This window comes from Trachypithecus francoisi, unplaced genomic scaffold (assembly GCF_009764315.1).
Source record: "Trachypithecus francoisi isolate TF-2019V2 unplaced genomic scaffold, Tfra_2.0 Lachesis_group15, whole genome shotgun sequence".
NCBI classification, from domain to species: Eukaryota; Metazoa; Chordata; class Mammalia; order Primates; family Cercopithecidae; genus Trachypithecus; species Trachypithecus francoisi.
The window spans coordinates 97,025,307-97,038,178 of NW_022681460.1; positions in this window are offsets into that span (position 1 = coordinate 97,025,307).

Here is a 12,872-nt window from a genome sequence, read left to right on the forward strand (position 1 = left end):
GGCATGAGACTCACTTGAACCTGGGAGGCAGAGGTTGCAGTGAGCTTACGCCCCCTGTGCTTCTGACTGATGCGGCTACAAATTGGCGGTTCTCATGACCCTCTCTTAGGCTTGATAATTTGCTAAAACAGCTCACAGAGCTCAGGGAAACACTTGAATTACGTTTACTGGTTTGTTATGAAGGGTACAAATGAGCAGCGGGAGGAAGAGAGGCATAGGCCAAGGTATGGGGAAGGGGCGTGGACCTTCCATGCCCTCTCTAGGCACCCGTGCAACACCTCCGCGTGCTCACTAATCCAGGAGCTCTTCAAATAGTTTAGGGTTTTTATGGCGCTTCCATTATGTAGGCACAACTGGTTAAATTCACTGGCCATTGGTAATTGAACTCAACTTCCAGCCTGTCTCCCCTCTCCAGGGATCAGGAGTGGGGCTAAAAAAAAAAAATCCCAGCACTTTGGGAGGCCAAGGCGGGTAGATCTCGAGGTCAGGAAATCGAGGAAAGGAAAAAAATTCTGTAGACACAGGGTCTTAATTTGTTGCCCAGGCTGGTCTCAAGCTTCTGGGTTCCATTAATCCTTCTGCTTCCACCTCCCAAAATGCTGGTATTACAAGCATAAGCCACCACACCCATCCTGTGTTCACATTTTTAATCACGTTTGGGAGACATTTTCATAGAGGATTCTAGAATTTTCCCATATATGTTACCGCATGAGGAGAAGACATCTGTGTGAGTGCTAGTATGTCTATAAGAATAAAGTGGCCAGGCATGGTGGCTCACGCCTGTAATCCCAGTACTTTGGGAGGCCGAGGCAGGCAGATCACCAAGTCAGGAGATTGAGACCATCCTGGCTAACATGGTGAAACCCTGTCTCTACTAAAAATACAAAAAAATTGGCCGGGCGTGGTGGCGCATGCCTGTAGTCCCAGCTACTTGGGAGGCTGAGGCAGGAGAATCGCTTGTACCTGTGAGGCAGAGGTTGCAGTGAGCCAAGATGGTGCCACTGCACTCCAGCCTGAGCAACAAGAGCAAGACTTCATCTCAAAAAAATAAAATAAATAAATTATTCTAAGAAGCTTGTATTAGGAATGTTTTCATTTGCAATTAAGAGAATACCCAGCTTAACCATAGGGCGTTTTTACTAGTAAGGCATCTCGCGGCGGGCGTGGCAGCTCATTGATGCTATCAGGTGCTCAAGTTCTTTCTCTTTCTGCTCTGCTACTGTAGGGGCCAAAAGAAAACTTTTCCTCCACCCTCTAAAGGTTCCCTAAAAATGAACTTGTAACCATGGGATTAGCCCAACCTGGACCTTCTCTGTTGATAAAAAAATGTCCAGTTAATTCTTAGGTGTAACATAACCAAAAACTTCAAGTCATATGCCTGGGCATGCACATTCGAAAAACCTTTGGGCCAGGCACGGTGGCTTACACCTGTAATCCCAGCACTTTGGGAGGCCGAGGCAGGCAGATCACCTGAGGTCAGGAGTTCGAGACCAGTCTGGCCAACATGGTAAAACCCTGTCTCTACTACAAATACAAAAATTAGCCAGGCGTGGTGGCGGGCACCTGTAATCCCAGCTACTTGGGAGGCTGAGGCAGGAGAATCACTGGAACCCGAAAGGCAGAGGTTGTAGTGTGCCGAGATCTCACCACTGTACTCCAGTCTGGGTGACAGAATCAGACTCCGTCTCAAAAAGCAAAAAAAGAAAAAGCTTTGACCTCTGATAACATCCAGAAAAAACCGTTCTTCCCCTCAGATACAAGAAGACAAAGACATGATCAAAACCTGAATGCTGGACTATTTCAGAAGTGAGCGGTCCATTGGCCTGGAAGATCCAGGGCTAGGATCTGCCTCAACATACCTTATTGTAAATGGTCAAATTTGAAGTCCTCCTATCAGACACTGCCAAGCCAACGTTTTAAAATCCTTTCCTTCTTCCTCTGGTCCATTAAAACTTGCCCCAGACCCCAAATAGAGGAGACAGATTTTAGCCTGACTCCTGTCTCCTTGCTGGCTGATTTTGCAATAAAATCTTTTTTTTTTTTTTTTTTCAAAAGCCAGTGCTATAGTTATTGGCTTCTGTGCACATCAGGAAGCAAGCCCATTTGCTCCATAATAAATTGACAAAAGCAGATCAAGAAAGAAAAAAGGATCCACAATTTATCCATGTGCCTACGAACACAGAAGCCATACACAAACTATGAGACTCGAAGAGAGCCTGGGTGGTTGAAAATTAGATATTCTCTTCATGGCTGGGCATGGTGGCTCATGCCTGCAATCCCAGCACTTTGGGAGGCTGAGGCGGGCAGATCATTTGAGGTCAGGAGTTCAAGACCAGCCCCATCTCTACTAAAAATGCAGAAATTAGCCAGTCGTGGTAGCGCATACCTGTAGTCCCAGCTACTCGGGAGGCTGAGGCAGGAGATTCACTTGAACCCAGGAGGCGGAGGTTGCAGTGAGCCGAGATCGTGCCACTGCACTCCAGCCTGGATAACAAAGTAAGACTCTGTCTCAACAACAACAAAAAACACTCTCTTCATAGGAGAGATGTATGGACCTGGAGACAGATATTATTTTGAAAGTGATTCTCTTTGCAAGCTGGATGAGACAGACAGGTTTGATGTATCAGGTGAGGGTGGAATTGCACAGGAACAAATATTGGCTTTTTATGCAGATAAAGTCCCCCAGTTAATTCCTTAGAGCTGCCCTCAGAAGAATAGATGAGAAGTCTGGATGTGGTGATGGCTCCCAGTCTCTTCTGGTTACTTGATGAGATTCCTAGGGAAGGTGTATTAGACAATTGCATTTCTTTGGAGAAAAGTGTTCTTAGATAAGGAAAGAGTCCCTCCTGGTGCTTCAAGAAAGAGGATCAGAAAGACAAGGAGGTGAGGGAAGGTTATAGAGAGACCTTGAGGCTGCTTCTTTAGATCAGTATAAAAGACAAAGCACCATATTTTGGGGTGTTTTCTGAGCCCTAATGACATTCAAACCACATAGACTTTTGTCCTCAAGATGGCTGCCACATCGCCACACATCACATCCATGTTCAAGACAATAAAAAAGATTAAGGACAAAAACAGCAGAAGTTGGCATTATGGCCATCCATAGATGCAAGAAAGTCTGGAAAAGTGCAGATCTGGTTTTCTAGACTCTAGACTGGGGTTCTGAATAATATTGAGTGGCCCAACCGACATTGTCTGCTACAGCTCTTCCTTCAACAAGTAACACAAACGTTCATCAAAGAAGAACGATTGTGTTAAACCCTGTCTTTCTGATGCTCTTTTCCGAAGCATTAGGAGGCTCTCTCTGAAACTTCCTTATCTGACTCAGAAAGCTTGTCTTGGGAAGCTGTTGTCAGCATTGGAGGGGTGGTGTTGGAAGAGACACCACATAATGGCAGGGTGCCGTGGCTCACACCCATAATCTCAGCCCTTTGAGGGGCCGAGGTGAATGGATTGGCTGAGCTCAGGAGTTCCAGACCAACCTGGGCAACAGTGCCAGATCTCATCTCTACTAAGAAGTTTTTAAAAATTAGGGCCGGAGGCCGGGCAAGGTGGCTCACACCTGGAATCCCAGCACTTTGAGAGGACGAGCTGGGTGGATCACAAGGTCAAGAGATGGAGACCATCCTGGCCAACATGGTGAAACCCCGTCTCTACTAAAAATACAAAAATTAGCTGGGCGTGGGAGTGTGTGCCTGTAGTCCTAGTTACTCAGGAGGCTGAGGCAGGAGAATCACTTGAACCCGGGAGATGGAGGTTGCAGTGAACCGAGATCATGTCACTGTACTCCAGCCTGGTGACAGAGGGAGATTCCATCTCAAAAAAAAAAAAAAAAGCAACTGAGAGTGGTGGCTCATGCCTGTAATCCCAGCGCTTCGGGAGGCTGAGGTGGGCAGATCACCCGATGTCATGAGTTTGAGACCATCCTGGCCAACATGGTGAAACTCTGTCTCTGCTAAAAATGCAAAAATTAGCCAGGCATGGTGGCACACGCCTGTAGTCCCAGGTACTCAGAAGGCTGACGCAGGAGAATCGCTTGAACCTGGGAGGCAGAGGTTGCAGTGAGCCAAGATCATATCATTGCACACCAGCCTGGGCAACAGAGCAAGACTCCATCACACACACAAAAAAAAAAAGCCATGCGCGGTGGCTCACACCTGTAATCCCAGCACTTTGGGAGGCCAAGGCAGGTGGATTACCCAAGGTCAGGAGTTAGAGACCAGCTTGGCCAACACAGTGAAACCCCATCTCTACTAAAAATACAAAAAAAAAAAAGAAAAAATTAGCCAGGTACAGTGGCTCACACCTGTAATCCCAGCTACTTAGGAGGCTGAGGCAGGAGAATCGCTTGAACCTGAGAGGTGGAGGTTGCAGTAAGCCAAGATTGTGTCACTCCAGCCTGGGTAACAGAGCAAGACTCCGTATCAAAAACAAAAAACAAAAAAAATAGCCAGGCATGGTGACGCACACCTGTAGTCCCACCTACTTAGGAGGCTGAGGTGGAAGGATCATTTGAGTCCAGGAGGTCAAGACTACAGTGAGCTGCATTTATGCCACTGCACCCCTGCCTGGTTGACAGAGCAAGACCCTGTTTCAAAAAAAGCAGACAACACGTATCTGGGGCCAAGAGGGGGAAAAAGTTCTCATTTGGTGTCAGGTGTGGTATGAGAAGTAAAACTTCCCTCACCTACTAAAGGACATCTTGGTTGATATCAAGTTTTGGAAATTATGAATAAAGCTGCTTGACAGGGTTTGGATGTCCTGCCCAAGTCTCATGTTAAAACGTAATACCCTGCGGGGCATGGTGGCTCATGCCCGTAATCCCAGCACTTTGGGAGGCCGAGGTGGGTGGATCACCTGAGGTCAGGAGTTCAAGATCAGCCTGATCAACATGGAGAAACCCCATCTCTACTAAAAACACAAAAAATGAGCCAGGCATGCTGGTGCATGCCTGTAATTCCAGCTACTCGGGAGGCTGAGGCGGGAGAATCACTTGAACTCGGAAGGCAGAGGTTGCAGTGAGCCAAGATCGTGCCATTGCACTCCAGCCTGGGCAACAAGAGCAAAACTCTGTCTCAGAGAAAAAAAAGAACGAAAGAAAGAAATGTAATCCCCACTGCTAGAGGTGGGACCTGGTGGGAGGTGATTGGTTCATAGGAGCAGGTCTCTTATAAACATGAATACAGGCTATTCCATTCTTATGAACAGAAGATGGTTATCTTCTGTTTCTTCCTGTGGGGTCTTAAAGATATTTGGGAGTAGCCGGGCGCCGTGGCTCATGCCTGTAATCCCAACACTTTGGGAGGCCGAGGCCGATGAATCACTTGAGGCCAGGAGTTTGAGATCAACCTGGCAAACATGGCGAAACCCTGTCTCTACTAAAAATACAAAAATTAGATGGCATGGTGGCAGGTCCCTATAATCCCAGCTACTCAGGAGGCTGAGACAGGAGAATCGCTTTAACTCAAGAGGCAGAGGTTGCAGTGAGCCAAGATTGTGCCACTGCATTCCAGTCTAGGCGACAGGGTGAAACTCTGTCTCAAAAACATAAAATAAAATCATAATCAATGTTATAATTTCAATTTTAAAAATCACTTCATCTATATAGCTCTTCCTGCACCCCTAAGTGGCACATGCTGAGTCAGGCTTTGCAGTTTAAATGTGAATTAATTTGCAGATCCACACTCGTGTGACTGAAGTCACCCTTCTCTCCGATGGGGAACAAAGCACAATTGCCAGGCCTTCCACACGTGGCCACCAGAGGGCGCGCCGAAGTAGCCAAACTCGCTAAGGAACAGGGCGGTCCCCAGGGAACCATCCCGCGCCAAAAGCCGTTTTATTTTCCAAAGGCGTAAACAAACTTAATTGCTATTTCATTTCTTCCAAATTGCATCAACAGTCAAAGATAAATGACTACCCTTGCCCTTTGTAGTAATCTGGACAATTTAACGAAGTCCTTTGCAGGGAAGCAATTGGATTTCAATGCCTCTCTCCCTGGTGCTCGCCCTGTCATTTCTGGCTAGTTATGATCTGCTGTGAATCTCTCAACATCCCAGTGCATCATTTTGCCTTCTTGGTCCGATGATAAATAACCTTCCTCAGATCTAGGTATGTAAATATGTCTCTGCAGCCATTGCGATTCACTTCTTCAAGTACAAAAGATAGAAAATAGCTTTTCTCCCATTCAGGTCCTTCCTCCCTTCATTCCTCGCATTGGACTTTACTGTCGGCTGTTGACTTTCTGCCCACTTCATCCCTGGGTTTCATTGTGTTCTGGGAAGACAGAAATTAATAACACCTGGCCTACCTTTCATTCTTCAGGTTAGCACAGTTCTAGGGACCGGAAAAGGAGTGAACAAGAATCCCTATCATATTCACAATCACCAAGAGGTAGCATCAATCCAAATGTTCATCGAAGAATGAATGAATGGCCAGGCACGGTAGCTCACGCCTGTAATCTCAGCACTTTGGGAACCAACGCGGGTAGATCACAAGGTCACGAGTTCGAGACCAGCCTGGCCAATATGGTGAAACTCCATCTTTACTAAAAAAAAAAAAGAAATGCATAGTCAGACATGGTGGCGTGCACCTGTAATTCCAGCTATTTGGGAGGCTGGGGCAGTAGAATTGTTTGAACCAGGGAGGCGGAGGTTGCAATGAACCAAGAACATGCCACTGCACTCCAGCCTGGGCCACAGAGCAACAAGACTCTGTCCCGTCTCAAAAAAAAAAAGGAAAAAGAATGGATAAATGAGCCAGGTGCAGTGGCTCACGCCTGTAATCCCAGCACTTTGGGAGGCCAAGGCAGGAGGACCATTTGAGGTCAGGAGTTGGAGACCAGCCTGGCCAACATGGAGAAATCCCATCTCTACTAAAACTACAAAAACTAGCCGGGTGTGGTAGCTCATACCTGTAATCCCAGCTACTTGGGAGGCTGAGGCAAGAGAATCACTTGAACCTGGGAGGCAGAGGTTTCAGTGAGCCGAGATCGCACCATTGCACTCCAGCCTGAGCAACACAGCAAGACTCTGTCTCGAAAAATAAATAAGTAAATGAACAAAATATGGTCTATTCATGCAAGGGAATATTATTCAGCCATAAAAAAGAGACCAGGCTGTCTCAAAATAAATAAATAAATAAATGCTGATACATGCTACAATGTAGATGAACCACAAAAGTTTTAATGCTGGCTGGGCGCGGTGGCTGAAGCCTGTAATCCCAGCACTTTGGGAGGCCGAGGCGGGTGGATCACGAGGTCAGGAGATCGAGACCCTCCTGGCTAACACGGTGAAACCCCGTCTCTACTAAAAATACAAAAAACTAGCCGGGCGAGGTGGCGGGCGCCTGTAGTCCCAGCTACTCGGAGGCTGAGGCAGGAGAATGGCGGGAACCCGGGAGGCGAAGCTTGCAGTGAGCCGAGATCACGCCACTGCACTCCAGCCTGGGCGACAGAGCGAGACTCCTCCTCAAAAAAAAAAAAAAAAAAAGTTTTAATGCTAAGTGAAAGAAGGCAGACACAAAAGGTCACAAATTGGGTGATTTCATTTATATGAACGTCCAGAATAGGCAAATCCACAGAAAGAGAATAGATTGGTGGTTGCCAGTGGAGGTGGAGGGCAGAATGGGGAATGGCTGTTTAATGGGTGTGAGGTCTTCTTTGGGGTGATGAAGACGTTTTGGAGCTAGATGGAGGTGATGACTGCTTGACATTGTGAATGTCCTGAATTGTACACTTTATGTGATATGAATTTCACCTCAGTTAAAAAGAAAAGAAAAAATTCCTGCCCTTATGGGTGCAGTAGCATGATCACAGCTCAATGCAGCCTCCAACTGCTAGACTCAAGCAATCCTCTAGCCTCAGGCTCCTGAGTAGCTGGGATTGCAGGTACATACCACAATACCTGGTTAATTTTTTTGAGACGGGGGCTGGCTCTGTCACCTAGGCTGGAGTGCAGAGACGCAATCTTGACTCAGTGCAGTCTCGTCCTGTCTCAGCCTCCCAAGTAGCTGCGACTACAAGTGCGTGTCACCATGTCCAGCCAATTTTTAAATGTTTTATAGAGATGGGGTCTCGCTGTATTGTCCAGGATGGTCTCAAACTCCTGGGCTCGAGTGATTCTGCCAAGGTGCTGGGATTACAGGCATAAGCCACCATGCCTGGGCCCTAGAGTTTGTATCCTAAAGTGGGAGTTGGGGGTGGGGATGAGAACAGGGAGATGCACAAATAAATTGTTTAACTCTAGTGCGGAAACTGCCCTGGCAGACACGTACTAAGGGAGACACATACTAAGGGACTAAAGTCCAGGTCGCAATATTGTACTGCAGAAGTTTCCCAGAAATTGGCAGAGCACGGTAGCTCACGTCTGTAATCCCAGCACTTTTTGGGGGCTGAGGTGGGCCAATCACTTAAGGTCAGGAGTTCAAGACCAGCCTGTCCAACATGGTGAAACCCCGTCTCTACTAAAAATACAAAAATTAGCCAGGTGTGGTGGCCTGTAATCCCAGATACTCAGAAGGCTGAGGCGGGTGAATTGCTTGAACCTGGGAGGCGGAGGTTGCAGTGAGCCAAGATTGCGCCACTACACTCCAGCCTGGGCGACAGGGTGAGACTCTCTCTCAAAAAAAGAAAAAGTTAAAAGAGAAGTTTCCCAGCAGTCCCAGGGATTGAGCCCCAGTCCTGGCTGTGTGAGCAAGCCATATATTTGTATCAACGTATACACATGAGGTACATTCAATCTGCAGGGATGCAGGACGTCCCTGGGTCTTTCCCTTCTTTTTGATGTGTCTATTTCTGTCTATTTTCAAAGTCTTAAATCCTGTCCGCGTTTCAACCAGTCGCAATCTGACAACTGTGTTGAGCGATGTGACTTTGGGATTTACAAGAAGCAGAAGGGCTTTTTTAATCTGCAGGATGTAAAGGCAGGAAACGGGATGCTCACAGAGCAGAGCCCTGCGTTTTTCCGTAACAGTTCTCATCTGCCTCGTTTTTGTTGTTCGTTCGTTTGTTTTGAGATGGAGTTTAGCTTTTTCCCCAGGCTGGAGTACAATGGCGCCATCTCGGTCACTGCAACCTCTGCCTCCCTAGTTCAAGTGATTCTCTTGCCTCAGCCTCCTGAGTAGCCGGGATTACAGGGGTGAGCCACCGCGCCCGGCCTGCTTTTTGTTTGTTTTGTTTTGCTTTTTGAGACACCGTCTCTGTCGTTGTCCAGGCTGGAGTCCACTAGCACAATCTTGGCTCACTGCAGCCTCAGTTTCCCAGACTCAAGCAACCCTTCTGCCTCATCCTCCTGAGTAGCTGAAATGACAGGCGTGTGCCACCACACCCAGCTAATTTTTTTTTTTTTTTTTGAGACGGAGTTTCGCTCTTGTTGCCCAGGCTGGAGTGCAATGGCGCGATCTCACCTGACAGCAACCTCTGCCTCCTGGGTTCAAGTGATTCTCCTGCCTCAGCCTCTCCAGTAACTGGGATTACAAGCACCCATCTCCATGCCTGGCTAAATTTTTTTGTATTTTTAGTAGAGACAGGGTTTCTCCATGTTGGTCAGACTGGTCTCGAACTCCTGACCTCAGGTGATCTGCCCACCTGGGTCTCCCAAAGTGCTGGGATTATAGGCATGAACCACCATGCCCAGCCTCTGTCACTTTTTTTCTATCTCATCAAAGATCTCCTTCTGTTTTCCTGATTTGGAGATAAAGTAATTCTCCGCGCTCAACTACTGAGAAACTAAATATACCACATGTGGATTTTCCAAGTCCTTACTGGTAAGCAATGCCCTCATTACACATCATATGGTATCTGACTATAGCATATTCCATGTGTAATTACATTACGTTACACATATAATCCCAGCACTTTGGGAGGCCAAAGCAGATGGATCACTTGAGGTCAGGAGTTTGAGACCATCAGCCTGGCCAACATGGTGAATGAAACCCATCTCTACTAAAAATACAAAAATATTAGCTGGGTGTGGTAGTGCACACCTGTAATCTCAGCTACTCTGGAGGCCTAGGCAGGAGAATCGCTTGAACTCAGGAGGCGGAGGTTGCAATGATGCAGTGAGCTGAGATTGTGCCACTGCACTCCAGCCTGGGTGACAGTGAGACCCTGTCCCGAGCAACTGGGACTACAAGCATGCACCACCATGCCCAGCTAATTTTTGTACTTTTAGTAGAGACGGGGTTTTACCACGTTGGCCAGGCTGGTCTTGAACTCCTGGCCTCAAGTGATCTGCCTGTCTCAGCCTCCCAAAGTGCTGGGATTACAGGTGTGAGCCACCACTTATGATCGCTTCTCGGCCTTTTGGCTAAGATCAAGTGTAGGAATAGTCACTTATGCATTCATCTAGCTCAGCGAATCTGCATTTTTACATAAGATAAAATAAACGTAGGGTAGAGGAAACCATCAGATCTGCATTTGTCTCAGATGAGCAGAGGGATGACTTTGAGCTCTGTCCTTTGTCCCGTAGCTGTGAAGATGAGCTATCAATTTACGTTGTCAGAGTGAAATTCAATCGAACTGTTTTATAATAACGATCTTGGAGTCCACAGAAATTTCTTGGTGAGGAAATTGTGAGGGAGATAAGTAGAGTTTTTGTTGTTGTTGTTGTTTTATCTTTGTAGCTATCTTATTTAGAAATAAAATGAGGTAGCCATTAAAAAGGATGAGTTCATGTCCTTTGTAGGGACATGGATGCAGCTGGAAACCATCATTCACAGCAAACTATCACAAGAACAGAAAACCAAACACCGCATGTTCTCACTCATAGGTGGGAACTGAACAATGAGATCACTTGGACACAGGAAGGGGAACATCACACACCTGGGCCTATTGTGGGTGGAGGGAGGGGAGGGATAGCATTAGGAGATATACCTAATGTAAATGACGAGTTAATGGGTGCAGCACACCAACATGGCACATGTATACATATGTAACAAACCTGCACGTTGTGCACATGTATCCTAGAACATAAAGTATAATAACAAAAAAAAGAAAGAAAGAAAGAAAATGAGAAGGAGGTGGCCGGGCACAGTGGCTCACACCTGTAATCCCAGCACTTTGGGAGGCCGAGGCATGTGGATCATGAAGTTAGGAGATCGAGATCATCCTGGCTAACATGGTAAAACCCCGTCTTTACTGAAAACACAATTAGCCGGGCATGGTGGCGGGCGCCTGTAGTCCCAGCTACTCGGGAGGCTGAGGCAGGAGAATGGCGTGAACTCGGAAGGTGGAGCTTGCAGTGAGCTGAGATCCGGCCACTGCACTCCAGCCTGGGCAACAGAGCGAGACTCCGTCTCAAAAAAAAAAAAAAGAAAAAGAAAGGTAAAGGCTGGGCACAGTGATCACGCCTGTAATCCCAGCACTTTGGGAGGCTGAGGCGGGCGGATTCTCTGAGGTCGGGAGTTCCAGACCAGCCTGACCAACATGGAGAATCCCCATCCGTCTCTACTAAAAATTCAAAATTAGCCAGGCGTTGTGGCGCATGCCTGTGATCCCAGCTATTTGGGAGGCTGAAGCAGGAGAATCGCTTGAACCCAGAAGGCAGAGGTTGTGGTGAGCCGAGATCGCGCTATGGCACTTCAGCCCAGGCAACAAGAGCAAAACTCCATTTAAAAACAAATAGATAAACAAATACAAATAAATAAAGGTAAATAAATCAAGAAGAGGCCAGGTGCAATGGCTCATGCCTGTAATCTCAGCACTTTGGAAGCCCGAGGCTGGCAGAACACTTGAGTCCAGGAGTTACCATCCTTGACAACATAGTGAATGCCGTCTCTACAAAACGAAAAAAAAAAAGAAACACAAAAAAAATTGGCTGGGCCCAGGGGCTCACTCTTGCAATCCCAGCACTTGGGAGGCTGAGGTGAGAGGATCACTGGGGCTCAGGGATTTGAGATCAGCTTGGGCAATATAGTGAGGCCCCATCTCTAGAAAAAATACAAAATCAGTTGGGCACGGTGGTGCACAGCTATTCGGGAGTCTGAGATGGGAGGATCACTTGAGCCTAGGAGGTTGAGGCTGCAGTCAACCATGATTACACCACTGTACTCCATCCTGGGTGACAGAGTGAGAGACCCTTCCTCGAACAAATAAACAAACAAAAAAAGCAGTGAAAGGAATGGAAAGATGTCCTCCAAAATTCTCATTTTCTCATTATGATGCTTCAATAATACTTTTATCCAACTATTAAATATCAAATTATTTCTAAATAATTTGGGGGTCTCCCCTGTTTTGCTACTGGCCCTAAACTCTACTGGGTAATCCAGTCCTGATACAGTTCATTTCTTTAGCAAACATTTATTTGCTCAACAAATATTTACATGTTGATATTTGCCAAGTGCCAAGCATTGTGTTTGGTTCTAAGAAGACAAAGGTTACCTTAAAAGGAAAAAAAAATGCCGGGCGTGGTGGTTCACACCTGTAATCCCAGCACTCTGGGAGGCTGAGGTGGGCGGATCACGAGGTCAGGAGATCGAGACCATCCTGGCTAACACGGTGAAACCCCTTCTCTACTAATAAATACAAAAACTTAGCCAGGCATGGTGGCGGGTGCCTGTAGTCCCAGCTACTCGGGAGACTGAGGCCGGAGAATGGTGTGAACCCAGGAGGCAGAGCTTGCAGTGAGCCGAGATCGTGCCACTGCACTCCAGCCTGGGCGACAGAGCAAGACTCCATCTCAAAAAAAAAGTATACGTGTGTGTGTGTGTGTGTGTGTGTGTGTGTGTGTGTGTCTGCCTTCAAGGAATTTACACGAGGGGTTGGGGAAATGACAAGCAAATCTCATTCTTATAAAAACAAGGCCAGAGTCATCGGTACATGGGGGATTAAGTGGCTTCATCACAGAGACAGAGACTTGCTGGGGCTTGAAGAGAAG